Source organism: Sceloporus undulatus, chromosome 4 (genome assembly GCF_019175285.1).
Source record: "Sceloporus undulatus isolate JIND9_A2432 ecotype Alabama chromosome 4, SceUnd_v1.1, whole genome shotgun sequence".
NCBI classification, from domain to species: domain Eukaryota; kingdom Metazoa; phylum Chordata; class Lepidosauria; order Squamata; family Phrynosomatidae; genus Sceloporus; species Sceloporus undulatus.
The window spans coordinates 24,095,884-24,121,958 of record NC_056525.1 but is presented as its reverse complement, the minus strand read 5'-3'; positions in this window follow the sequence as shown (position 1 = coordinate 24,121,958).

Below are 26,075 nucleotides of genomic sequence, written 5' to 3'. Positions count from 1 at the left end.
GTGGCATACAACCTTAAAAACAATACAATATATACAATCCCCCCCCCTTAAAAAAGGATTAAATAATTCTATCCATTAAAATTACAAATGATAAAATCTAAAAACAATAATACGATAATAAAATAACGGTGGGCAGAGTCTTTGCTTATATATGTCTGTGGAGGGAGTGTTACATGGCCAAGTTCTATTCCGCGAAGGCCTGCCGGAAGAGATCCGTCTTGACAGCTTTCTTGAAGTTCTCTAGGTTGGCAATTTGATGGATCTCATCTGGCAGGCCATTCCATAAAGTGGGAGCGATTGCGGAAAAGGTCCTCTCAGAGGTTGCCGTCAATCTGGTCTTTGTGGACTGCAACAAATTCCTCCCATAGGATCTGAGGGTATGGGGCGGATTGTACAGAAGGAGGCGATCCCTTAAGTAGGTTGGGCCCAAGCCATGGAGGGCTGTAAATGTAATGACCAACACCTTGTACTGTGCTTGGAAACGAATAGGCAGCCAGTGGAGTGATTTCAATATAGGTGTAATATGGTCACTCCTAGATGTTCCTGTAATCAATCTGGCTGCCATATTCTGTACCAGTTGAAATTCCAGGACTAGGCACAAGGGTAGCCTATACAGAAATATTATTTTCCGCACAAAAGATGCTGTTTTCTATTTAAATCACGCACAAATTTTTAGACAGAATAAGTCCTCTGTTTAAGCCTTTTCTGCACAGGAAATAATGTTTATATGTATAAATATTATTTCCTTTCTGGCATAGAAAATGATATTTCCCGCACAAAAGCATGTGAGAATTTGGAAGAACCTACTTCTGTTAAAGAAAACTAGACTGAAGATGACTTCCCAGAGGACGTTCTCTGTTGCCGCTCCAAAAATCTGGAATGACCTGCGGGATGAGATCGTTGGAGGCCTTTAAGAAGGCAATAAAAATGGATCTCTTCCGGCAGGCCTTCCCAAACTGATCTCCTCAGAATTTTCACTCTCCATTTGTTTAGCTGTACCTACCAGACTCTGATCTCAATCTATTTTATTAACCATTTTATTGGGAATTGTTTTTAATGGTATTTTAGGGTGGGATGGAGATTGGGGAACTAAGATCTAATATGTCCTGTTATGCTTTTATCTCTTGATATTCATGTTTGAATTTATTGTTTTCGTTTGTTGTTACCCACCTCGATCCAATATAGGGAGAGGTGGGATAAAAATAATAATAATAATAATGATGATGATAATAATAATAAATTAGTCATGTACAGTAGATATTGTCTGTTTCAGAATTCTTTTTGTCAAAGTTTCTTGACTTTCAAGACATGTTTTTCAACAGTTTTTTAAATATTTTTTCCTATCCATCTTACTCACCCATATCACTGCAAAATCCCATTTATGCCTGGCATCAGAAAGGTGGCAATTAACTCCCCATCATTCCCTAAAATGTTCTGAAGCAGCAGAAAAGAAAACTATGTGATGTGGTTTGGGAGTTTGATAGCAGGTGAAGGCAAGGTTGGTGAACTAGGACTGCAGGAGGGATTGAAGGGAACCAAGCTAACAGATCTAATACCCATTAATGCATAGCTTACACGGCCATTCCAGATGATTGAATATACAAAGAATGTACTCCTTGGCAATGCAGAAGGAAGCAATTCTGAGCAATTTCACAGAAGTTATTATTATTGTTTATTTATTTCTTACCTGCCTCTTCCTATGGATTGTAGTGGGGAACAAACAACACCAATTAAAACACTTTAATTAAAACATGCAACTGTTTGAAAGGACAAATAAGACATACACATTTTAAACTGGTCCACCTTTAAAATTCAGCATCTTTAAAACAAAATAAACCACCACGATGAAAGCAAACATCTGAAAGTGCCCTGTGTTGGGAGAAACAGCTTTTTAATTCAAAATTTGACTCCATGTTTGTGTGCTAGGTGGGTGGGTCAGAGTTTAGAAATTCACATGATGAGAAACAATTTTATATATCTGAGATTCAGCTATGACAGTGGGGCGGGAAAGGCAACAATGATAAGTTTAAATACCCCCCACTTTCCACCCAGATTACTAAAACCATACGCTCTCAGAACAGTTATGCCTTTTAAGAGGATAAAATGGAGTTATCAATGCCTTTTTGAAGCAAAAAATGGAATAGAAACAGAAGCACATATTCCATTGGTTTATGTGTTAATTGGTTTTTTACCCAGTAACTCTTTAAAAATGGCATGAGATGAAGAACATATTCTGTGGTATGGCTTATACTCTAAAAATGAAGTGACTGAACCCAGTCCTGTTTGGAGGCTGGCTCCATGCCTTTCATATGAAAACCATTTCATCTGTCTATCATTTTCTGGAGAGAAATTGATGGGTTTTAAAAGAAGAGCACATAGGCATATGGAATAGGCTTCATTAGTACTGCACAAATCTACAATAATTTTTCAAAATACAATAAATTACTTCCAAACTTGCCTACCATTACTGCAATATATGAAGGAGTAGTTCGTTTGGCCTGTCCTAAACCAACATCATTGGTTGTTACAATACTATTCTCCTGTTGCATATTTCCTAAACTGGTAACAAATTTGTTACATGAGACCTTTGCTTGGCTCAACCTATCAATTTATCTGGACTGTGCAAACCTTCTTCACCCTCCCCATGTATCTTCTCTTACTGAGCTATGATTTCAGATGCAACATTATAAATATTCCAGCAGCACCCACAAGCATTACAACGTTGGAGTGAGAAACCCCCATTATGAAGGATTTACAACTTGGCTATAAGAGTGGCGTCTGGATGCAACTTGGCACACAAGGTCTCACCATAAGAGCCCATCCGCTGGATAATAAATCAAATCCTGTTATTTTTAAAAGAGAGCCCTGCAAAGCACATGGTTTTATCATTCTTGACACTTCCTTGATCTCAATATGTACCTGAATTCTGTGGGCCAGCAAAAAGTCACTGCCTCAATAGATTAGCAATCATTTAAAGTTGATGCTGATGGTTTTAATAGCAGCTTGTGCAGCTTTTTCCTTTTTTTGGAGATGGTTGAGGGGAAAGTGCTTAGCTTAAGCTGGGTTGAAGTGATCCTCCAGTCTTGTTTGGAATACTGCTGCCAGGTGTCAGACTGATGCCTGTGAAGGAACAAAATGACAAGACTATTGATTCCAGTCCAGAAAATTCACAATTTGGTTGCACTGTAATGAATCAGATTTAAGGAGGGCATACTTTGTCTAGAATAAGACAATTGTTTTTCCTACCTCAACCTGGGGAAATATAGTTTTTCTGCAGAAGCTGGAAAACCTACTTGTTGGACTACAGCTCCCATAATTCCTAAGTTAGAATGACCAGTGGTAATGCTATCTGGTAGACTCTAAGGATTGTGATCCAGAAAGTATCTTTTACAAGAGAGCCTTCGACTTCACATATATTTTACAAACTTTTCCTGCATGGTATCTTTATTTAGTGCTGGTCATAACCTATAACCCACTACACAGCTTAGGTCCAGACTATTTGAGAGACCATGGCGGGATACACACCGCCATATAGTACGTATTGTATACGTACTAGGGTTAGGAAGGGGCGGTGCTTCCGCACCCCCCTAACCCTAGTACGTATACAATACGTACAAGATGGCGCTGGCCCTTCTACATGGCCGGCGCCATCTTTACGTACTGGATGCATAGCGTCCAGACGTGTCGTGGTGCTAATGACGTAGCGAATGCACCCTTGGCACTTCGCTACGTCATCCGTGCGCCGCAGAAAGAAGCTCCGAAATGGAGCTTCTTTTTTGCTCCGCGCGGGAGCCGCGCGGTTTGGATGCTGCAGCTCCCTCGCGGAGCAAATGGCGCCGGCGGGGGAACGTCGCAAAGCGGTGGTTTGTATCCCGCCCATATTTCCCCATATGAACCTGTTAGAGCCTTAAGATCTTCAGGAGATGGCTTTCTCCCAGTTCTGCCAAAATCACAGACATGTTTGGTGAAGACACAGGAGAGAGCCTTCTCGGTGGCTGCTCCCACCCTCTGGGATGCCCTTCCATGGGAGGCTAGACTGACCCCCTCCCTGCTGGCCTTTCACCAGCAAGTAAAAGTGTTTTTCTGCAAGCACATATTTGGTATATATGCCTCCACACAGTCCCTGTAGTACATCTGGGGGTCAAAAAGGAGGAGGCTGGGGGAAATGTAATATTTTTATCCCTGGGGAAGCAAGAGACTTCTAAATGTGGTGGAAATGCCTTTCACAGCTCCTAGGGACCATTTTATTTTTCAAATTTCAAAACAATTTGACTCCTGTGGGTCATAAAAACAGCCCTAGGGTCTACATTCAGCCCCTTGTGCTGCACAGTAGGAATTCCTTGATTTAGTTTTTTTTTTTTAAATATAAAGGGTCTTCCCCTTTGATCTTGGTCTTGGGTGAAATAATCACCAGCCAAACACACCATTGTGTTTTTGGATTTGTTGCTTGGAGATCCAGTCCACCACTTGCTGCAAGAGGATGCTGAATCCCTCTCAGCTAAAGAGCATGCAGATATTGTTCTCTGCCATGAAACACCTGCTGCATCAATTATTCATCAAAAAAGTTTATTTTGTACCAGTGATGTGTGACAGTCTCAATCTTACACCTATCTTCTGAGAAGCTTGGGAATGGGTCCAGGTCCAGCTCAGAACAGTGAAAATCTCCATATTCTTTGTTGTCTCACATCTAGGTTTAAACATTTCTGTGTATTAAGCTATGATGTACTTTGTTTCAAGGCTTTCTTTTAACTGTACAAGAAATAGTATGTGTGTTTATATGAATAATATCATATTAGACTAAGAGCCAAATGGGTAAGGCACATGTAGGCAATGTTCTTTAACACTTTCATCAGGTCTTGCAGCCTGCATGCCTGCAAGTACCTTCTTATCAGGAGAGAAGGGCCGAGAGTGCTTGCAGGCGCAGATCCAGGAGGATTGCAGAAAGACAGTTAGCTAGAATAAGGCTAGAATAATCCTGTGCCCAATCTAAGAATTACTGCCTTTGCTTGCTCTAAAAGATGTCAGCAGGTAGCCAAATCAGATCAGACATGCTATCTAGTGATGTTATTCCACTCATTACTTGCTCTCTGGCTGGCTAGGACCATTCTAAGAAGAAGGAAATGTTATGGAATAAGAAGGACATTGAAGCAGAGAGAGGAAACACTGGAATTAAAAGGGCAAGATCCTAAGGAATAAAGATATACAACCAAGTGCTAAAGTTAGAATAATCAAAGGCATCGTATTTCCCATCACCATGTACAGATGTGACAGCTGGACAGTGAAGAAAGCAGATAAGAAAAAAGATCATTTGAGATGTGGTGCAAGAGAAGAGTGCTAAGGATACTGTGGACAGCCAAAAAGACAAACAAATGGATCCTTGAGCAGATCAAGTCTGAATTCTCCCTGGAAGCCAAGATGATCAAATTGAGGCTGTCATACTTTGGTGACATCATGAGAAAGCATCTCATTAGAAAAAGCAAGGAACCGTCGAGAGAGGCCACATGCTAGATAGATGATCTCAATCACAGAGGTGACAGGCATGAATTTGCAGGACCTGATCAGAACAGTGGAGGACAAAGGGTCTTGAAGATGTCTCATCCACTGGTTTGCCATGAGTTGGGGTCGACTCAAGGACATTTAACAACAACAAAGGCAAAAGTTGAACATCAAGGCTTCTTATTCACCCATGCCTCAATTGTATTTCTTTTAACTTAAAATAATGAAAACAAACTTTATTCTATGGATTGAAAGGTACTGAAATCACTTTTATCTGATTTATGAATTAAAGCTTAGCTTCACACTACCAACTAGTTATGATACTGTTTTGTCCATACATTTGAATGCAACCAGCCTATTCTACTGCCAGATTAAGGGGGGGGGCAAACAACTCTCCAGATGTTGTTGTTCAACTGCATCCCCATTAATCCTCACCACTGGCTATAGTGGATAGAGCTTCTGAGAACTGCAGTCCAAAAACATTTGAAGGGCCAAATGGTTTCCACCCACATTCTTCTGAATGACCTGCTTTCTTTCTCCATATCCTGGTAGTGTCCTTTCACAAACACCGTGTTTACCTCACCTTAATAACTCTGGACCAAAGAATGCTCTTTGGTGCTGGCTCCATGGTTTTCTTTAGATATACATCTGAGCATTTAGAAATTTTAAGAAGTGATGAAAACATGTGTTTATTTAGTCAGGAATTTCATTTCTATACTGCCTCTTGGAATAAGCGTTTACCATTTGTTGAAGGTTTTCTTTCCCAGTGTGGGTGGAAAAAACTGAATGTGGATGGATGAAACATATATATTGGCCACAGATGTTTAAATGGAATAAAGAAAATAGGTTATATACCAAGCTTTGACTCATGCCATGCTTTGGCAGTTATAGTCCAAGAAGTAATTTTTCTGATTTCTGATTATGCATCAATTTTTAATGTGTGTGTGTGTGTGTAAGGACCATGTATAAGTCATCAAGGAAGCACCTTTCACCAGAAATGAGAGAAAGGGAGGGAGTGAGAGAGAGAGAACACAAGCACTTCAAAAATATACATAGCCCAATGTCAGACTTTCCTCACAAAGAGCCACTGTTTGTGAGAACCAACACTACTCATACAGCAAAAACAACATCAACTCTTCTGGCATCTTGATGACTGACAAATTATTTATGACAGAAGCTCTCTGGAGGGGATTTATATACATGTAGTGCAATTTGTTGTCCTAAAGAGGAAGTTTCATAGGCACTTGCAGAGTCCTGTGAGATGTGGTGCGAGAGCTATTAATTCTCCAAAAGAATGTTTTCCACTTGTGGCACCAAGTTCACTGGACCTCAACTGAATGGCAACTGCAACAAGTGTACCAATCCAATGGTAGAACCACAAAACTATTGCATCTTTTTTGTGTTTTCTGATTCAGTATAACAATATACAAATTCATATTTGGTAAAAAAAAAAAAAGTATCTGCAACAGTGGCAGTGGTCTACATCCACACTACTCCAAGGAAGACTCATTCCCTATTGAAAACATATCCCTGCCACTTTTCCACATTAATACTGGAACTGTCTGAAGCATAAACACTTCCAATGTGTTGCACTGTACATTCCCCCTCCTGCTGCCTACTTCTTCCTTTGTTGAATAATTCAGCTTCTGTACAGGCTTAGCTGACCTTTGCTTGATAAAGTCATATTTCCGAGCATTCGCCTGCATTTGGTATTTTTAATCAGGTTCAAGTCCGCTGGCTACACATCAGAGCTGAGAATAATGATGCTACAGATATGTATTTTAGCCAAATGATGTTCTCTCTGCCACACACACAGCCCCCAAATCACTGAGTTGTTAACTAAAGTGTAGGAGAATTTATGATGCTAAATAAAACCAGGGAGGGAAAAAAAGATGTTTTAATAAGATGAAAATCCAAATGTTAAAATAATGAGCCATCTGTATGGGTGGCCCTCTCCTGAGATATGCCAAGAGCTTTACCATCTGTGAAACATTTACCAGCTGTTTCCTTCTTTTTTTTCTCCCCTGTAAGAATATAAGAAATCCTCATGCAACTGACACATCCTAGGGATGGAAGCAGGTTTGTTTGGCTTCAAGATGAGGTATCAAAGGTAGCTGGTTAGGATAAAACTGGGAAGGTTTTTGGGGGGAGAGGAGTGGGGGGGTTGCTTTAGTTGCCTCCTCTTGAAATCTCCCTCTACCTGAAGTTCTGACAAATCACTTTGGACAGGAAGTCTGTTTCCACATTAGCACGCCTCCATTAACAGTCCTAAGCATTTTGTTTGTTAATGCATTTTGTTTCATTTTGGTACTCACCCAGGATAATTTTGGGAGCTCTGTGAACCATGTGTGTGTTCATCCTCCTGCAACAATGGAGTTGTTCTTTCTATTTTTAGGATAGATTTATTACTTTAAAAATGCATGCATGCATGCACACTCACAGAGTGAGAGAGAGCGCCAGACTTACTTGCATGGCCCTTTTATATATAGTTAACAGCTATGTGTAAAATCAAGGTGGAGAGAGGGACAATGTCAAAAAATGTTGTATGTTAGTGGAACTGATATAGGTAGGTGACATTTTTAATCATGTAAGAAACAATGTCCTGGGAAGTTCTCTTGCACTCCTCTATTGACATAAATGGGAATTGGCCAGGAGGCTGGGAGTGCTCTTGCTTGGCTCTTCTTCATTTCAGTGGCGCATGGTGGGAGAAGTGCTTGTGATTATGCCATATATGAAAGAATTAGGCAGCAAGCTTTCATAAAATCATAGAATCATAGAGTTGGAAGAGACGATAAGGACCATCTAGTCCAACCCCCTGCCGTGCAGGAACTCTCAATCAAAGCATCCCCAACAGATGGCCATCCAGCCTCGGCTTAAAAACCTCCAGGGAAGGAGACTCCACTACACTCTGAGGGAGTGTGTTCCACTGTTGAACAGCCCTTATTGTCAGGAAGTTCCTCCTAATGTTGAGCTGGAATCTCTTTTCCTGGAGCTTGCATCCATTGTTCCGGGCCCTGTTCTCTGGAGCAGCAGAAAACAAGTTTGCTCCCTCCTCAATATGACATCCCTTCAAATATTTAAACAGGGCTATCATATCACCTCTTAACCTTCTCTTCTCCAGGCTAAACATCCCCAGCAGCCTATGTCTTTCCTCACAGGGCACGGTTTCCAGAACCTTCACCATTTTAGTTGCCCTCCTTTGGACATGCTCCAGTTTCTCAACATCCTTTTCGAATTGTGGTGCCCAGAACTGGACACAATATTCCAGGTGGGGTCTGACCAAAGCAGAATTCAAAACAATGTTTTGGTTGAAAGTGCACAGATGTTCAGCCATGTTCACACATACAGCTATGTGACTACAGAAAAACAACAGAGGTAGAGACCAGTACTTAAGATTCTTCACTATGATCTCTCTTCACTTGTCTGATCTACTGCTTCTTTTCCCATAGACTGAAACTATCAAGTGTGTTTTTGCCTCTTCTTGTCTCTCCGGATCACCATCTTTCCCTTAGTCATACAGTGGGCAGATCTCCATCCTTATCTGTCATACATGCAGGATTTTATCACACCATCCAGCTGTTTTACCACAATTGTGTTATGTACCCCTACATAGCTCCCTACATGGCCCATCTTTTACTCCTTATGCACCATGCACCTCAGTTAGCTAAGTCTTGGAGTTGTCATTTAAATTTCCCCATACTTTCTTGTAGTATTTGGTTAGGAGCATCATGGGAAAGGGAAAAAGCAACATCATGACATGAAGGAGAGTGAATACCAGGTTGTACTTATGTCCGTGCTTCACAGCAGAGGGAGAGATTCAGATAGGTTTCAGTCAATATAAAGAACATTATAAATACAATAAAGAGAGAGAAGAAAGCTGGAGAAAAAAGAAGTAGTCTATATTCAGTTATGGTTGACTGCCTTGATAAAAACTAATTGGAAATGTCTAGATACATGGTCTTGGTCTACATTCACAGGAGTTGTCTAGATGTTTTCTCCCTTCAGGGATATTTTGGGATATTGGAGGTGAACCATTAGTTGGCAAAGAAGGCCTCTATGAGGTCACACTGGAAGAAAAATGTTACCTTATCAGGCTAGTACTAAGTTAATTGGATATGTTTAGGTTCAAACAGGCCTCTTTATGATTTGAAGATTATTCATCCCTTATTCACTAAGCTACACCAGGTCAGGGTGATGGCACCAATAGCTGACAAATTCAAACTGATCAGGAACATCTCTACATTTAATTTTTGAATGTCTCTTCCCAAATGGTAGGAATTTGACACAACACTGTATAAACCTTTCAAGAATACTGCAGCGTGAAGCCTTCACAAAAGAACTGGAAGCATCAAGGCTGAGGAATGAATTACAGGAGAAAATCTACCAGCAGGCCTAAAACTTCAACACAGATCAAACAGACAACTCTTTGAAAGGTATGTCAAATACTGTTTGTATATCTGTACCATTCAGTTATATCAATTTCAATCCATTAACTGCAATGGCTATGTCCTACAGAAGCTTATGATTTGTAGTTTGGTGAAGTACCTAGAATTCTCTACTACAGAACTGTTGTCCACTCCCCTGAATTACTACTACTACTACTACTACTACTAATAAACTATTTATTTATATACTGCTTTTCCAAAGATCAAAGCGGTTTACATTAGTCGGAGTTACGACCAAAGACATAGTACAGAGTAAAACCATTAAAATTACAGTATTAGCAATTCAGATAAAATTATCTAAAAAACATAGAGTTAGCTAAAACACAATTGTTTATAAAAATACAATCAAATTGGAGAGTAGGTTCTCTAAAGAGAGTCGGGAGGGTAAGCTTGTTGAAAAAGGTGAGTTTTTAATGCCTTTTTGAAGGCTTCCAATGACCCGCTGAGGCGGATCTCTTCCAGGAGGCCATTCCAGAGGGTGGGTGCTGTAGCTGTATAGGCCCTTTGATGGGTTGACGCAAGCCTCACCTTGGGGTGTTCAAGCAATAGAGTCCCTGTCGTTCTAAGGGTGCAGGGTGGATTATGTGGGGAGAGGCGTTCCCTCAAGTAACTCGGGCCCAAGCCATTTAGGGCTTTAGAGGTAATAACCAACAATTTTTACTGGGACCGGAAACGAATTGCAGCCAGTGGAGAGATTTTAGCACGGGTGTAATATGATCTGATCTAGATGCTGCCGTGATTAATCTGGCTGCAGCATTCTGAACCAACTGAAGCTTCTGAACCTGATACAAAGGTAGCCCCATGTAGAGCGCATTGCAGGAATCCAAACGAGAGGTTACCAGTGCATGTACTACAGTTTCAAGGTCCTTTCGGTCCAGACAGGGACGCAGTTGGAGTATCAGCCGAAGCTGGTACCAAGCACTCCTGGCCATCGCATCTACTTGAGATGATAACTGTAGAGATGGATCCAGGAGTACTCCCAAACTATGAACTTTGTCCTTTAGGGGAAGTGTAACCCCGTCCAGGACAGGATGACAAACTTCCCTACCTGGGATCGAAGGAAACTATCATGAGTACCTCTGTTTTCTCTGGATTCAGCTTGAGTTTGTTTTTCCTCATCCAGTCCATTACTGACCCCAGGCAGCCATCCAGAGGAGAGGTGCCATCCTTAGTCACTGTATCAGTTGGAGACATGGAGAGATAGATCTGGGTGTCATCAGCGTACTGATAACACCAAGCTCCATGACTCCGGATGATCTCACCCAGTGGCTTCAGGTAAATGTTAAATAGCGTAGGGGACAGAATGGCTCCCTGAGGGACGCCCGATGTAAGCTCTCTTTTACGAGAGCAAATGTCCCCCAGCCTCACCATCTGGAACCTTCCCGAGACATAGGACCGGAACCACTGGAGCGCAGTGCCCCTGATACCCAATTCTCTCAGGTGTTCCAGAAGGATACCATGGTCTACGGTTGTCATGGCCAGCCAAGATCAGCTCTCGGAGGATGAGGAGGAGGATGAGCCTCCTCCAGAGCAAGGGCTGATTGAGGCAACGCCAGGTGCTGTTCCTGCCTTGCCAGGTCCCAGCTGTGATCCTCCAGTCCCAGAGGAGGAGATTCAACCAGGTCCTAGTGCCACAGAGAGGCTTCCTTCGGTACCACAGCCTAGTGGTGATTCAGGAGAGGAGGCATGCCTGCAAGTACCTTCTTATCAGGAGAGAAGGGCCGAGAGTGCTTGCAGGTGCAGATCCAGGAGGATTGCAGAAAGACAGTTAGCAAACCAGCCTCAGGTGGCTCGAGGGAGAGCTTCCCTGATTTAAGTGGAAGAGAGGCTTGAGTTTGTTGCTAGAGTTTATTGCATGAGCCCTTGGTGTGATTGCTGTCGCTCTAGCTCCAGACATCTTGTTACCTTGCTACCTTGACCTCGGACCGGACCTTTGTTATCTCTTGGCTATTGTGACCTCGGACTGTTTTGACCACGCTGCTTTCTGGCTTCCTGACTTCGGCTCGTCTTTCGGTACGCTTGACTTTCTGCAACCCCGACACCGGCTTGTTTCCTCGGCTTGCTCTTTGACTGCTTCTCCACAAGGTTTGTTTTGCCTACACGTGTTGGCTGCAGGCTTGGTTATCAGCATAAGTCAGAGATTGCTGGCAGCAATCCCGGACATCGGTATCGAAGGCCGCTGAGATGTCCAAGAGCACCAACAGGGAAATGCTACCCCTGTCGGTGGCCAGACAGAGATCATCGACTAAGGCCACCATGGCAGTCTCAACTCCGTAGCCCACCCTGAAGCCAGAAATGGATCTAGATAATCAGTTTCATCCAAGACAGCTTGGAGCTGAAAGGCGACTGCCCTCTCAATCACCTTGCCCAGAAATGGTAATAGGGAGACTGGTCTATAACTTCCCATTAATAAGGGATCAAGAGAAGGTTTCTTTAAAAGAGGCCTTACCATTGCCTGTTTCAAAGATGATGGAATAATACCTTCTCAGAGAGATGTATTTATTATTAGATGGAATGCCAATCTTACAGCATCTCCTCCCACGAGGGGCAAGGGTCGAGAGGGCAAGTCGTCCTTTTCATGCAACCAAGGAGCTTGTCTATGTCCTCGGTACTCACAAACTCAAAGCGATCCAGAATAACCTTGCTGCCAGAGTCACTGGATGCCTCTACTTCAGGATCTGCTGAAAGCCCAGCGTCACGATCAGCCCTTATCTGAGAGACTTTATCAGCAAAGAAGTTGTTAAAAGCGTCACAGCAGGCTATCGATGGTTCTAATAAAGGGTTCGGGGTGGCTCAGAATTCTCAAAATATCACAAAACGACACATCAGGATTCTATAGGATGGACAGCCAAAATGCCATCATATTGGCATAGTGCATATACACTGTAATAAGGAAAGACATATGATATGTAGATTTGCCTCATCCCAGCTTGTTGGGGGCAATTAACTTACAGTTGTAAACTGCTTAGACACTGCTAGTTCAGTATGAAGCGGTATATGAATGAAGCTGGGGTTTTTTTAGATTGTAAGCCTGAGGGCAAGGAACCATCTAATTAAAAATAATAATAATTGTAAGCCGCTCTGAGAGCCTTTAGGTCTGAATGGTGGGGTATAAATACAGTAAATAAATTCCCAGAGAGCTGTTTAAGGAGTTTATCACACAGCTTTAAAAATCGACTTACTGCTCCTGAACTGAATTCTAATTCAGGCTACATCCTGGTCCTATCGCATGGCTTTTGTCTCCAAATCCACCATCTGAGTACAATCTGGCTTCAGCCAGGACCCTTAATGCACTTTGGCGGCCATTTTTCTAAGTCAGAAGGCTCCCAACTTTGAAAAATGACCACTGAAGCACATTAAGGGATACGAGCTGAAGTCAGACTGTACTCAGATGATGGATTTGGAGACAAAAGCCATGTGATAGAACCAGGATGCAGCCTGAGTTAGAATTCAATTCGGGAGTGGTAAATCCAAATTAGAATTTAATTCAGGAGTGGCAAATTGCTTTTTAAAGATGTGTGATAAGCCTCTAAGACATGCCACAATCTCAAATAGGATGAAAACTTGACAAGAACCCTAAAAATGGTAAAGGGCTCATAAAATGATCAAAGATAAACATCATTTCCAAATTAACAAAGAAATTATTTCTTCACATAATGTGTAATCATCTTATAGGAGCCCTGGTGGCGCAGTGAGTAAATGCCTGTACTGCAGCCATTCACTCAAAACCACAAGGTTGCGAGTTCAAGACCAGCAAAAGGGCCCAAGCTCGACTCAGGCTTGCATCCTTCCGAGGTCGCTAAAATGAGTACCCAGACTGTTGGAGGCAAATTAGCTTACTTGCTAATTAGCTTACTTGCTGTTCACCGCTATGATCTTTGGAATAGCGGTATATAAATAAAACAAATTATTAAAAATTATAGATTTCTCTGTCACTAGAAGTAGCTAGCTTAAGTCAGGGATGGGAACTCTCTAAGTTCTGTTTCTAGCAAATCTATTTTTTTAAAAAAAAATTAACTATGAGTTCTTTTCATCCTAAGTATGTAAAAATATGTGATTTTTGGCAAATTCTTTGTGATTTCTGGTAAATTTTGGTAAATTCAAACCCAAACAAAAATGAAATGCTCAGTCATCCCTTGCTTAGATGGCTTTAAAAGAGAATTGGACAGATTCAAGAGAACAAACACACAAACAGCAATATCTAAACAGTATGGATAGAGGCATTATATCTTTCTATGCTAGCAGACAGATGTCAGACCAGTGGCATCACTTGAGGAGTACAACGGGTGCTGGCCATACTGGGTAACACACACAGTGGATGAAAACTATCAGCTTTATGACTGTCTTGGGCTCTGGCATTTATCTGGGACAGTTCTGTTGGAAGCAGAAAGCTTGGTAAGACTTTGCTCCCATCTCAGAAGTCCCTAACTACTGTATATACTTGACTATAACTTGAGAAATTTATGCCCTCAAAATGACCCTAAAATACTGGGTTGACTTACATATACTGTAGGTCAATACACTAATAATGCTTAGAAAGGTGTTGAAACAAGTACCGCCTGATGTCTCATTTTCATGCCTCAAGGCAGAATTTGTGTGTGTGTGTATGAGAGAGAGAGAGAGAGAGAGAGAGAGAGAGGTTCCTAGTCTGATGTGAAAGCCTTCTCTTCCCATCAAAAAACCCCCCTTTTAGCTCCACTTCTGCCGCTTCGCAATCCGATCTGAAAGCCTATTCTTCCCATCAAAGAAAAAACCCTTTAGGTCCACTACTGTCCCTTCCCGATCCAATGCGAAAACCTGCTCCTCCCATCAAAGACCCCCCCTCCTTTTTAGGTCCACTTTTGTCCCTTCCCAATTTAATGTGAAAGCCCGCTCTTCCAATCAAAGAAATACCCCATTAAACTCCACTTCCTTTCCTCCCCAATATGATGTTAAAACCTCTCCTTCAGCACCAGAGAAGTGGTGTTAGGTAGTTGGGAGAGGTCCAGAGAAAGTATTCCCCTGTACATCTTAAAACTCTGGCAGGTTCATATGGTGAGATATAGTTTGGAGCTAAGCCGTATAGGGCTTTATAGTTCTACAAGACTGAACGAGCTTTAATCAGACCCATTATAAGGCACTTCCAATGTCACCATAAGGCTGTGATAGTAGGGTGGCTAGAGATCCTTTTCTGGACATGCTGTACATTTCAGCCTTATGCCCATGGGTCTGGGCAGAACTGCAAACAATCCTTTACTTTGAGCGATAAAACCTGTCCTTGTGTCATCCGGTGCCTCTGGCTCAACAGATCTATAACTGCCCCAGCTGCAATAAAGGGCTTCTGAACATAATGGGGTTTTGTTTATTTTTTCTGATGGAGGTGTGGAAAGGAAAGGGGTATCTGAGCTGTTAAAGCATTGGAACCAAGGGGGAAGGAGTGGGGCTGAAAGTGTGCAGTGTGTGAAAGTGGGAGAAGCAAGAGGGAAGAGCGAGCAAATGGGAAAATTACAAATGAAAGTAATAATGTCAATGTAGATTCAGTGAAGGATTTGTTGCTAGTAAAGTACAGTTTTAAGCATTTCTTTTGCTCAGAGTTCTATACCTATATTGCAAGCCAACAGGACATTTTAATAAAGAGAAGTTCATCAGAAAAATATGGTTCAGAACATAATAAAAATACAGCATATGTAATAGATGTAAATAAACCATATGAAATGAATTTATATTTATTCTAGTGTTTTTACTTTTAGTGTTTTACTTTTATTTGGTAATCTCCTACATTTTTCTTGAATGTCCTACATTTTGTGGTGTCTTGTCCTCTTTTATTATTATATCCAGTCACCCTGTGTGATGGGCTTCACTGTGTGAGTTGCATGTATCTAGAGCTGGACAGAGTCTTTGAATTCATATGAAATGGTGCATACCCTTCCTCTTAATGATAAAAGATTCCTTCATAAAGATCAGTCTTTGAGATATACTACTGTGTCTTTAAATTAAGGGTCAACTCGTAAACTGCTCATTTAATCTTGGCATGGGGAGTTTGATTTATTTTCTTTCAGGTTTGAAACTAAGGAAAGCAGCCTTTTAATAAACAGTTCTCTTCCCCTAAAAAGATATTTTATCTCACGGTGTGCTTGCATTTCTGGTTCTAGCTGAGAATATTAATCTCTGCATTAACAACAGTGTCCCCCATTCAGAATTCCATATTGTGTTACGCGCCTTTGTCCCATCTTTGTGTCTGATTAGAATTTTATAACTGGGGGGGGGGGGGCGACAACCATGCCTAAGCCTTGAATCTCTGTGTTCAGGAGTAATTTTAGTAGGCTTAATGCTTTAATCACACACTTCAGGGTATTTGGAGAAGTGTTATAATGCACGACTGTGGAACTTCATTTATCCAAATGGCCCAGGAAACATCAAAAACATTCTGAAAAAGAATGTCTAGACATAAAAGAGATCTAACAACAACATGTGATTTTAACACTACAAGACAGAGTTAAGAGCCAAGCTGAACTTATCACAAGTGGTGGGGGGAATGAATGCATTTTCCCCCACACACGCACCCTAAAAGCTTTCAGAGTCTAAATGGGTGCAAAATAGTTCCCAAAACTTGAAAACTGACATGGCAGATTGGTTTGTACCTCCCTTCATACACACTGGCCAACATCATTGCTCCTGATTTTTAAAGTAAGGGACACTCTATGACAATAAAAATAACATAATTCAAGACCAAGAAGGTATAAAATAACATTGGATGCAATACACAGAAGAGTTATATAAAGAGATGAAAACATGAAAGACACATGGAATGATGAGCCATATGAAGATGAACCCCAAATTCTAAAAATTGAGGTGGAAGCTGCAATAAGAGAAATGGGAAAAAGAAACAAGTCTCCAGGAACAGATGATGTTCCAGTTGAATTGCTGCAATCCATACTGGCAGAGTCAACTGTAGTGCTAATCAACATATGTCAATAGATATGGAAAATATGGGAAATAAAATGATGGCCAACAGATTGGAAAAGATCAATATGCATCCTCATCCACAAAAAAGGAGACACGAGAGACTGCAGCAACTATAGAACCATAGCACTAATCTCTCATGTAAGCAAAGTCATGCTTAAAATTCTACAACAAAGACTCAAACCAAATATGGAGACAGAATTCCCAGAGGCCCAAGCAGCGTTCAGGAAAGGAAGTGGCACTAGGGGTCACATCACAAACATAAGATGGCTAATGGAGAGTAGCATGGAGTTCCAAAAGAAAATCAGCATGTGCTTTATAGATTATAGCAAAGCCTTTGACTGCATAGATCATAAAAGGCTATGGAATGCCCTTAAAGACATGGGAGTGCCAACACATGTGATAGTCTTGAAGAGGAATCTGTACACAGGACAAGAGGCTACTGTCAAAACAGAAAACGGAGAAACAGAATAGTTCCAAACTGGCAAAGGGGTCAGACAAGGGTGCATCTTATAACCCTACCTATTCAACTTATATGTAGAGCATATTGTAAGAAAAGCAGGCTTGCACACAGAAGAGGGAGGAGTGAAAACAGGAGGAAGAAATACCAACAGTCTGAGATATGCCGATGACACCATAATAACATCAGAAAGCCTCATAGACCTTGAACAACTACTAAGTAAGATCAAAGCAGAAAGTGCAAAGTCAAGCTTACTGTTGAACTTAAAGAAAACAAAAATAATGACCACAGAAAACTTACACAAATTCAAACTAGACAATGAGGAAATAGAAATAGTGAAAGAGCTCTCATATCTGGGATTAAACACTGATAGAAATGGGGACTGCAGCCAGGAAATCAGAAGAAGATTAAGAATGGGAAGGGTGGCTATGAAAGAACTACAAAAGATCCTAAAAAGATATACAACTCAACACAAAAGTTAGATTCATACATGCTATTGTATTCCCTATTACTATGTATGGATGTGGGAGCTGGACAGTTAAGAAAGAAGATAAGAAGAAAATCAATTCATTTGAGATGTGCTGCTGGAGAATAATGCTGAAGATTCCATGGACAGCCAAACGACAAACAAATTAGTCCTAGAACACATCAAGCCAGAAATCTCCCTGGAAGCCAGGATGACAAAACTTAGACTGGCATACTTTGGACATATCATGAGAAGGCATGAATCATTGGGAAAAAACAATAATGCTAGGAAAGGTGGAAGGAAGTAGAAAGAGAGGAAGGCTACATGCTAGATGGATGGACTCTATTTAAACATACCATGAATATGAGTTTGCAAGAGCTGGGCAGAGCAGTAGAGGACGGGGGATGGGTGGGCAGGAGATATCTCATCAGCAGAGTTACCATGGGTCATGATCAACATGAAGGCAGTTAACAACAACAAAAATCAAACCTGGATGCACCAGATATAAAGGTGATTCAGAATCAGAATGTGTTGGTCCGGCTTGCTGAGACTTCCATGATTCTCTTCTTCTGTAGAAAGAAAAGTTTAGGCACAATAGCAACTTAGTCCTTGACCTTGCATACAAAAGAACCTAGATTTGATCTACTTGTAAATGTGCTAAACAAACAGTAGAAATGGGGGGGGGGTGTTTTTTTATTTGTTTTTATAAGGATTTAGCTACCTTGGGTCGCATGTTGAGAGAAAGACTGGATATAAATTAAACAAACACACAAACAAGAATTTTCAGAAATCCCCAGATAAATTTGTATTTGGAAAGGAAAGGACTTGAGAATATAACGTAGAAGAAACAGAGACTACAAGATTCATTCATCCAGGATCAGGTCTTTGAGTGCTTTGCTATGAACAGTTTGGCGTCAAATGCACCTCTATTTGACTCTTCATGTTGAATTCTCCTCCTCCTTCTCCTCCTCCTCCTCCTCCTCTTCTTCTTCTTCTCTTTTACCACACTGTAGAATTAATGCAGCTTGTAACTATAGCAGAACTTAACTGCTATAGTTCAATACAATGGAATCCTGGGATTTGTTGTGGCACCAGAGAGCTCTGACAGGGAAAGCCAAATATCACAAAACTAGAAATCCCAGAATTCTGTAGCACTGAGCCATGGCAGTTAAAGTGGTGTCAAACTGCATTAATTCTGGAGTCTAGCAGCACCTGATATGTTTCACATCGTTCAACATGTATATGGCAATCTATTGCAACATGCCAAAAATAACAGTACCTTTCAATTTATCTGGTGCAGACAGGGAACAGTTTTATTTCCATTTGTTTGGGATAAATTGACAAAATCTACAAGCAGAGACGGAAAGAATCTGAGGAATTTTTATAAAAAATAAAAATAGAAATAGCAGCTTCATTTATATACTGCTTCATACAGCACTGAACAGTCTCTAAGCAGTTTACAACTGTAAGCTAATTTCTCCCATCAAGCTGGCTACTCATTTTAGTGACCTTGGAAGGATGCAAGGATGAGTCGATCCTGAGTCCCTGGCTGGGATTGAACCCACAATGCATCACCAGGGCTCTTCCCTGAAAAACTGAAAGTGAATGGAGAAGAAAATGAAACCAAGACCCCATCCCTATTCATTTGATATTAAAGGACTGAGTTAAACTTACAGTGCACAGAAAGGAACAGGGATCAGGGAACAGTTTTGTTTCAGTTCATTTGGGATGAATTTACCAAAATCTACAAGCAGAGAGGAAAAGAATTTGAAGATTTTTATTTTAAAAACAACAACACTGAAATTATATGGAGGAGAAAGTGAAACTGACCAAGTCCTCATCCCTATTCTTTTGATATTAAAAAAAAAACTGAGTTAAACTTACAGATCATGAACAGCAGAATACTGTTGTTTTAAAAGAAGGAAATGAGATTTGAAGATCCTTTGGTCTTCGTATTATTAATTAGCTAACAAGATTTTCTTTTCTTTTTTTAAGAATATAAAATGCTTTTTTAAAAAAAAAATGTTGCTCTGCTTTTTTGACCCTAACTTCTTCTTATTGGTATAATATTTATGGTCTTGTAGATCTTGGCTCCTCTGCAGTGAGTGTCTGCCTGATTTGCAGCACAGGTGCTGTGTAGGTGGGTGCTATGTGGGTTTTCCCCTGATCTGCCAGGATGCCTGAACTGTGCTATCTAAGCACCAGGCTCTGGCAGTCCTGCATATCCTTGCAGCCAAGGCTGACAATCTGTGCCAACTTGTGGAAGCAGTTGGGGGTTAATAAACCTTTTTTAAACTTGTCGAATTGTATAAATAGCGCAAATCTGTGCCTCAAGAGGAAAATAAAAGAAATAAATGTTTTCAACTCCCTCCCCCTGCCCCCGCACATCAACAAATACTTATATATGTAGGCAAAGACACCTAGAAAAATCAGAACTCCATTTGAGATGTTTCCTTCCATCCACTGGTTTGGAAAGGTCCTGGCTTGGGGATGAGGGTGGCCAACAGTATAATCCAATCATTTATTTTTATGATGAATACTTTGTATCCGTGTGGCAAACGTTTGTGGACTGATTTTCTGCAAACTGCCAGTATGAATTCTTGCTGAGGGATAGAAAAACTCCAAGGAAGGTCAAGATCCTGGCACAAAATACAGGGTTACTAAAGTAAGCTGAAGACCAATGGGGAGGAGGAGAGTGAAACTGGGACATTTTAAAAGCAGCTCAAAAAGTGAGATGGCAGAGGATTAACGGGACTATCCCTGCCAAATCAGGACAGTTGGCAAGTATGGCCTAATAACAGCCAGCATACAGACTCTCTGTTGTCACCAGATGTGAATCATGGTGGGGCTTAGAGAAAGTCTTCCCTCTGAGACCTCAGAATTCAGCCCAGACCCATTTAGAGGTCAAAACTAGCATTTTGCTTTGTGCCAAGAAACTGAGCAGTAGTCAGTGATCTTATCTTGACAATGATATTCTATTCCCTGTTACCAGCTTCAGTTAGTAATCTGCCACTGCATCCTGGACCCAGTGAAGTTCCAAGACACCTTCCATAAGCAGCCGCTCTGGCCAGACTAGAAATCACCAAGATCAGGTACATCTGGTGCATTATTTTGAACTGGGCAGATACATTTGTCACCACAGTTCAAATCTGGGCATCCAGGCTCAGAGCTGAGTCCAGAAGTACACTCAAGAGGAAAATGTGAGTTTTCAAGAGGAGTATAACCCAATCCACTACAGGTGGAATCCCTGTTCACTGATTAGCCTTTCAACTAATTATTTGAAATATAGTGCATAAAATTGCTTTCAGGCATAAATGAATTTCAAGTTTAGACTTGGGTTCCATCTCCATTATTAAAAAATATTATGTATAAAATGTATATGTATAAAATTGCCTTCAGGTGTGTATGAAACATAAATGAATTTCTCATTTAGTACTGGATCCCATCTCTAATATATCTCAGTATACAAACATTCCAAAATGCAAAATAAATAAATAAATAAATAAAATCCCGAATCCCAGCCACTTCTGGTCCCAAGTATTTTGGATAAGGGAGACTCAACCTGCAGTTTGTTTTTCTCTGCGCTGCCAATCTTGGAAAGAAAATATGGGGCCGCCACTTTCTGTGCAGTCATGTGACAGCCCTATTATGAATGCATTTATTTATTTGGAGTATTTATACCCCACTCTTCAGCCACTATACAGCATCTAACTTCTCTTTGGCACAATATAGAGAAGTTTTATTCTTTGACCACAGATCCCATCTACTCTCAGGCAGCATGGCGTTCAGCATTCCAGAGCTTTAACAGAGTGTTAAGAAAAAAAGCAACATTTCTAAATTCTCATGCATTTTACAAAGCCCCAGCATCACTGCATCTCCATTTCTTCACCAAGTCTTTCTCCTGCCCAGCCAGAACAGAATCCTTTTCTTTCAGAAAAATGACCTTATGTCACTGGCTGGTGTGTGTGTGTGTGTGTGTTTCTTTTCTTGTTTTAAAAAATAATTCTCACTGAATTAATTGTGTGTTTTATTTATTTATTTTTAAGGCATTTACTTATCACCTCTTAACCCACCAGGGCCCTGAGGTGATGCACAGTGGGTAAAAACGCTTTTAAAACAGCAAATAAAAAACCTAAAAAACCAATTAAAACACTCCAGACTTCTCTTTAGAAACAGCTGTACAGCCAGACAAAGCCTCATCCTACAGTCTGATTTCCTTCACTTCTCTCCACCCACAATTTTCCTGGTTAAAAGTGATCTAAGCACAGAGATTTGATCTGGCCAGATAAATAGAAAGTGACACTGAAACAAAGTTTGAGTCTTTCAAGTTTTCATCTTTTTCTCCTGTCTTAACACCTCCCATTCATTTTCTTGCCATTCTAATCTTCTCTTCTTAGCAGTGATGTACCAGGTCATTTTCTCATGAGTTTAGAAAAAAATCACACAGTATCTATTAGCCAGTATTTATTTTTAAGCAGTGCCAAAAATGTTTATAGATAGAAACAACAGGACAACCCACAATTAAATCATTGTTTCTGCTGGATCTGCTATTTAAGATCTTGAAGAAAAATAAATTTCCTCGCATCAAAGAAGGAATGGTCAAGGAAGCTCTCAAGTTTGCACCCGTTATTACCATATAAAATACCATATTAGTTGCTTAGCTACCAATCATAAAAGGAGGCCAATTAAAAAAAATATGGAAGACTCTTAACTAAACGGTGTAGAATATAGATGTGGAAAGTTAAAAGCTGTCAGGTGGTTAGCGGAAAGAATACTGAAGGGTGATTGACAAAGTGGGCTTTACACAGCTTCAAATTTGGCTTTGATTCAGCAAATGATTGACATGCCGATATCTCCTGAAAAAGTGGATTATGCTTTGGAGAGGTTATTTAGAAAGCCACTGATTGACAGTTTACTAAAACTGTCCCATGGACAGGAGTAACCAAACAGAGCTGTATTTTGACAGGTAAAATTCTTTAATCTCTGTCTTGCTATACCTCTTTTCTTCTTATAAGGAGACACTGGAAAGTGCCAGTCACATACTACATGGAGGTCTCCATAGTTAGTATTCTCCACTTTAAAAAAAATTAAATAAAAATATGATAAAACATTACAAATGTATTTTTATCTTGTAAGCAGTTTTGCATCCCAGCTTTGATGAAAAAGTGGGGTATAAATAAAATAATAGAATATGATACAGTACAGTAGTAGCAGATGCCGTTTGTGAATTGTAAAAGAGAAAGTAAAGACGTAGATTGGCTTTATCCGTGAACACAGAATCTGTTTAAGTGCCATTAGGACAGGACTTTGGACCTCATTCTGAAGAATGTCAAAGTTACATTCAGAAGAATGAGCAGGAAACCCCCCCCCCCAACAAAAATGTAGCAGAGTTGGTCTGTGCCATTTTTAAAAAATAATCTAAATAGAAGGGCCCCTGTAAGACTCATAGGAAGAATCTATATTGCCAAGCTGCAAATCTGGTCCAGGACATGCAGTAAAGAAAGGCAACCTCACAATGCAAAGCTAGGACCTAAACCAGGGATGGGGAATGTATAGCCCATGAGCCACACAGAGACCAAACCTCTTTCTGTGGGCCTCCAAGCCCTCCAGGATACCTAAGCCACCACATATCAAATGTGAGTGACTGGGGAAAAACATCCCAAATGGGCACAATTTGCCCAAACAACCACAAAGCATGGTTGTTTGATTCAGTTTGCCCCCTACTATCCCATTTTGGCTTAAGGTGGGGGGTGGGGGCAGCCATTTTTTAGACAGAAAGGCACTGAGTGGGTGATGGATCTAATTTCTTATAATGTCCTATAATATGAAGGTAATAAGGTTGCCCACCTCATGGTTATGGATGCTTTGAGACAGAGGCCTCTGGCACTACTAGTTGAAAAGCTACCTTATAGCAATTCTATCTGTTATTCTTCAATGTAGTGTGTGTGTGTGTGTGTGGGTTTTGTGTGTGTGTGTGTGTGTGTGTGTGTGTGTGTACATGTGTAATGAAAAAAGGATGTGGAAAAGAAGTAGGCAGACATGTGTGAGTTATAAGTAGAAGATGGTTTCTCCCTAGCTTCTTGGAAAATTCCACAAAATGAGGCAGAACAATTGCACAAAAAAGAAGCTTTAGAATCCTCATTAGGGACAGAAAGAACTAAGGATTGTGCAAGAGTGGCACATATGACTGAGCAGCAGCATGTGGCCTCTATCCTGGTCAACTTGGAACAAGCATTGGAAACCTAGTCTAGACTCTTTTCTCTTGAGGGACCTTATCGCACACACATTCTGGGGACAGAAGGAGGACGCTCGTGTGCGTGTGCGTGCTGCAGAAAACGGAGTTTATCGCACACGAATACGTCCTCCAAGAGGCCCTGTTCTGTCCCCCGGCGCACAACCGTTCGCGTCCAGTCCTAATGGGTGTGATTTTTGCCTGACGGATTACTTTCCGTCAACAAAAAATCACGCCCATCAGTACTGGACATGAATGGGTGTGTGCCAGGGGATGGAACAGGGCCTCTTGGAGGACGTATTCGTGTGCGATAAACTCCATTTTCTGCAGCACGCGCGCACACACGAGCATCCTCCTTCCATCCCCAGATGTGTGTGTGCGATAAGGTCCTTGATCACAAGGAACCCAATTCAAGTAAATGACTGCTGGAGCAATCCACAACTTGAAAAAAGTAGTGGCTGAGTGAGGCTTCAACCCGGGATGCATCTGGGCAGCAGCATCCCAGCTAGCTAGGCAGCAATTTAGGTATGATAACTTCCAGGGGCATTCCAGATCCAGAACTGAAGCTGGCTTATTTGCCCATGAGATAAGCTCCTCAGCCTGGAAAGAATGAAGCTTATGAACAGAGGCCAAAATCAAGGAAAGGAGAACCCATTTGTGAAGTTGAAGGCTTTCATGGCTGGCTTCCATAGTTTTTTGTGGGGTTTTCAGGCAATTTGGCCATGTTCTAGCAAAGCTGCTAGAACATGGCCACATAGCCCGAAAAACCCACAAAATAACCCATTTGACCAATGGAGAAGCTACTTTTCTAAACCCCATACTCACCCTGTAGCCTTAGTGTGGTTTTCTGGTCCTCAGCAACTCCATAATGCCACACTCACTATGGCAAGAAAGAACTCAGAAGAAAAAGGTAGACTTATGATGGCCACATGCCCAAGGGCAGAGTATTCCCCACAGCCATGTCCTCACTCCCATCTGGATTTTCCAAGTGAATGCGGGGTAAAAGGCATTTTTTTCTCAGATTTTTGGAGCAAAGGCCCACATTGCCTATGGATCTTGAGGAACATCATATGCTTGGGTCACAGCTACTACAGGACGAGTATGGGGTTTCCTGCTGGTGTAGGCAAGCCCATAGACAATAGGCTATGTCTCCCAGAACTAGGGAAACATAACTTCATTGCCATAGCTTGTTTTCCCTTCCTTTCCATACAGATTGTATGTTTGGTAAAGTTTTCATTTGAACTGCAGACAAATTATTATCAGCATCACTTGTCAATGACTGTGAATGAGGTGACAGCTTCTTGCATACCAAGGGAAAAAATAGTGGCATGTTGAAGAAACAAACAGCAGACATGCTATGGAAATCAAAGGGGGGCATCTGTTTGGTGTAGGTGGCAGGGGTTCGACTTCATTAAGGAAGGAAGGACTAATAAAATAAAGTAGGTTCCAAGTTGTAAAAAACATTGCATCGGGATGTAAGCTTTTATTACAAGAACCTTTTTCAGTGAATCTCTTAAGAAACTTGAAGAGGATGATAACAGAGCCATAGTTATCACCACAGACATCTGTGGGACAGCTAAGCCCTGACAGAATTTGTCCCAGTTCCCACTGCAAAATGGCAAGGAATGACTTTCTCTTTATAGCCCATCATAAATTGGCTTCATCAAAGCTTCCAAGATGATGACCATAATAATGAAGAAATGTAGGGTGCCGTTTTTAGACAAGTCTTCTACCAGTGTGGTGACACCACAAGGGCATTCTCATAAACCATCCCCTGCAAATTGTGCCATGATCATTTTCAGCCCCTTGTCCTGAGAAACTACTCCAGTGTTTAGAACAATATCATCCAGACTACTCCTCCATAAAACCTCTAATGTAAACAACTACATAACCTATCTCAAATAAATAGCAAAAGCCTTTCACAGGGCTGTTTGTCTCTTTTATTGTTTTATTCTGTGAAGTGCCATGTATGCTGATGGCATCATCATCATCATCATCATCATCATCATCATCATCATCATCATCATCATCATC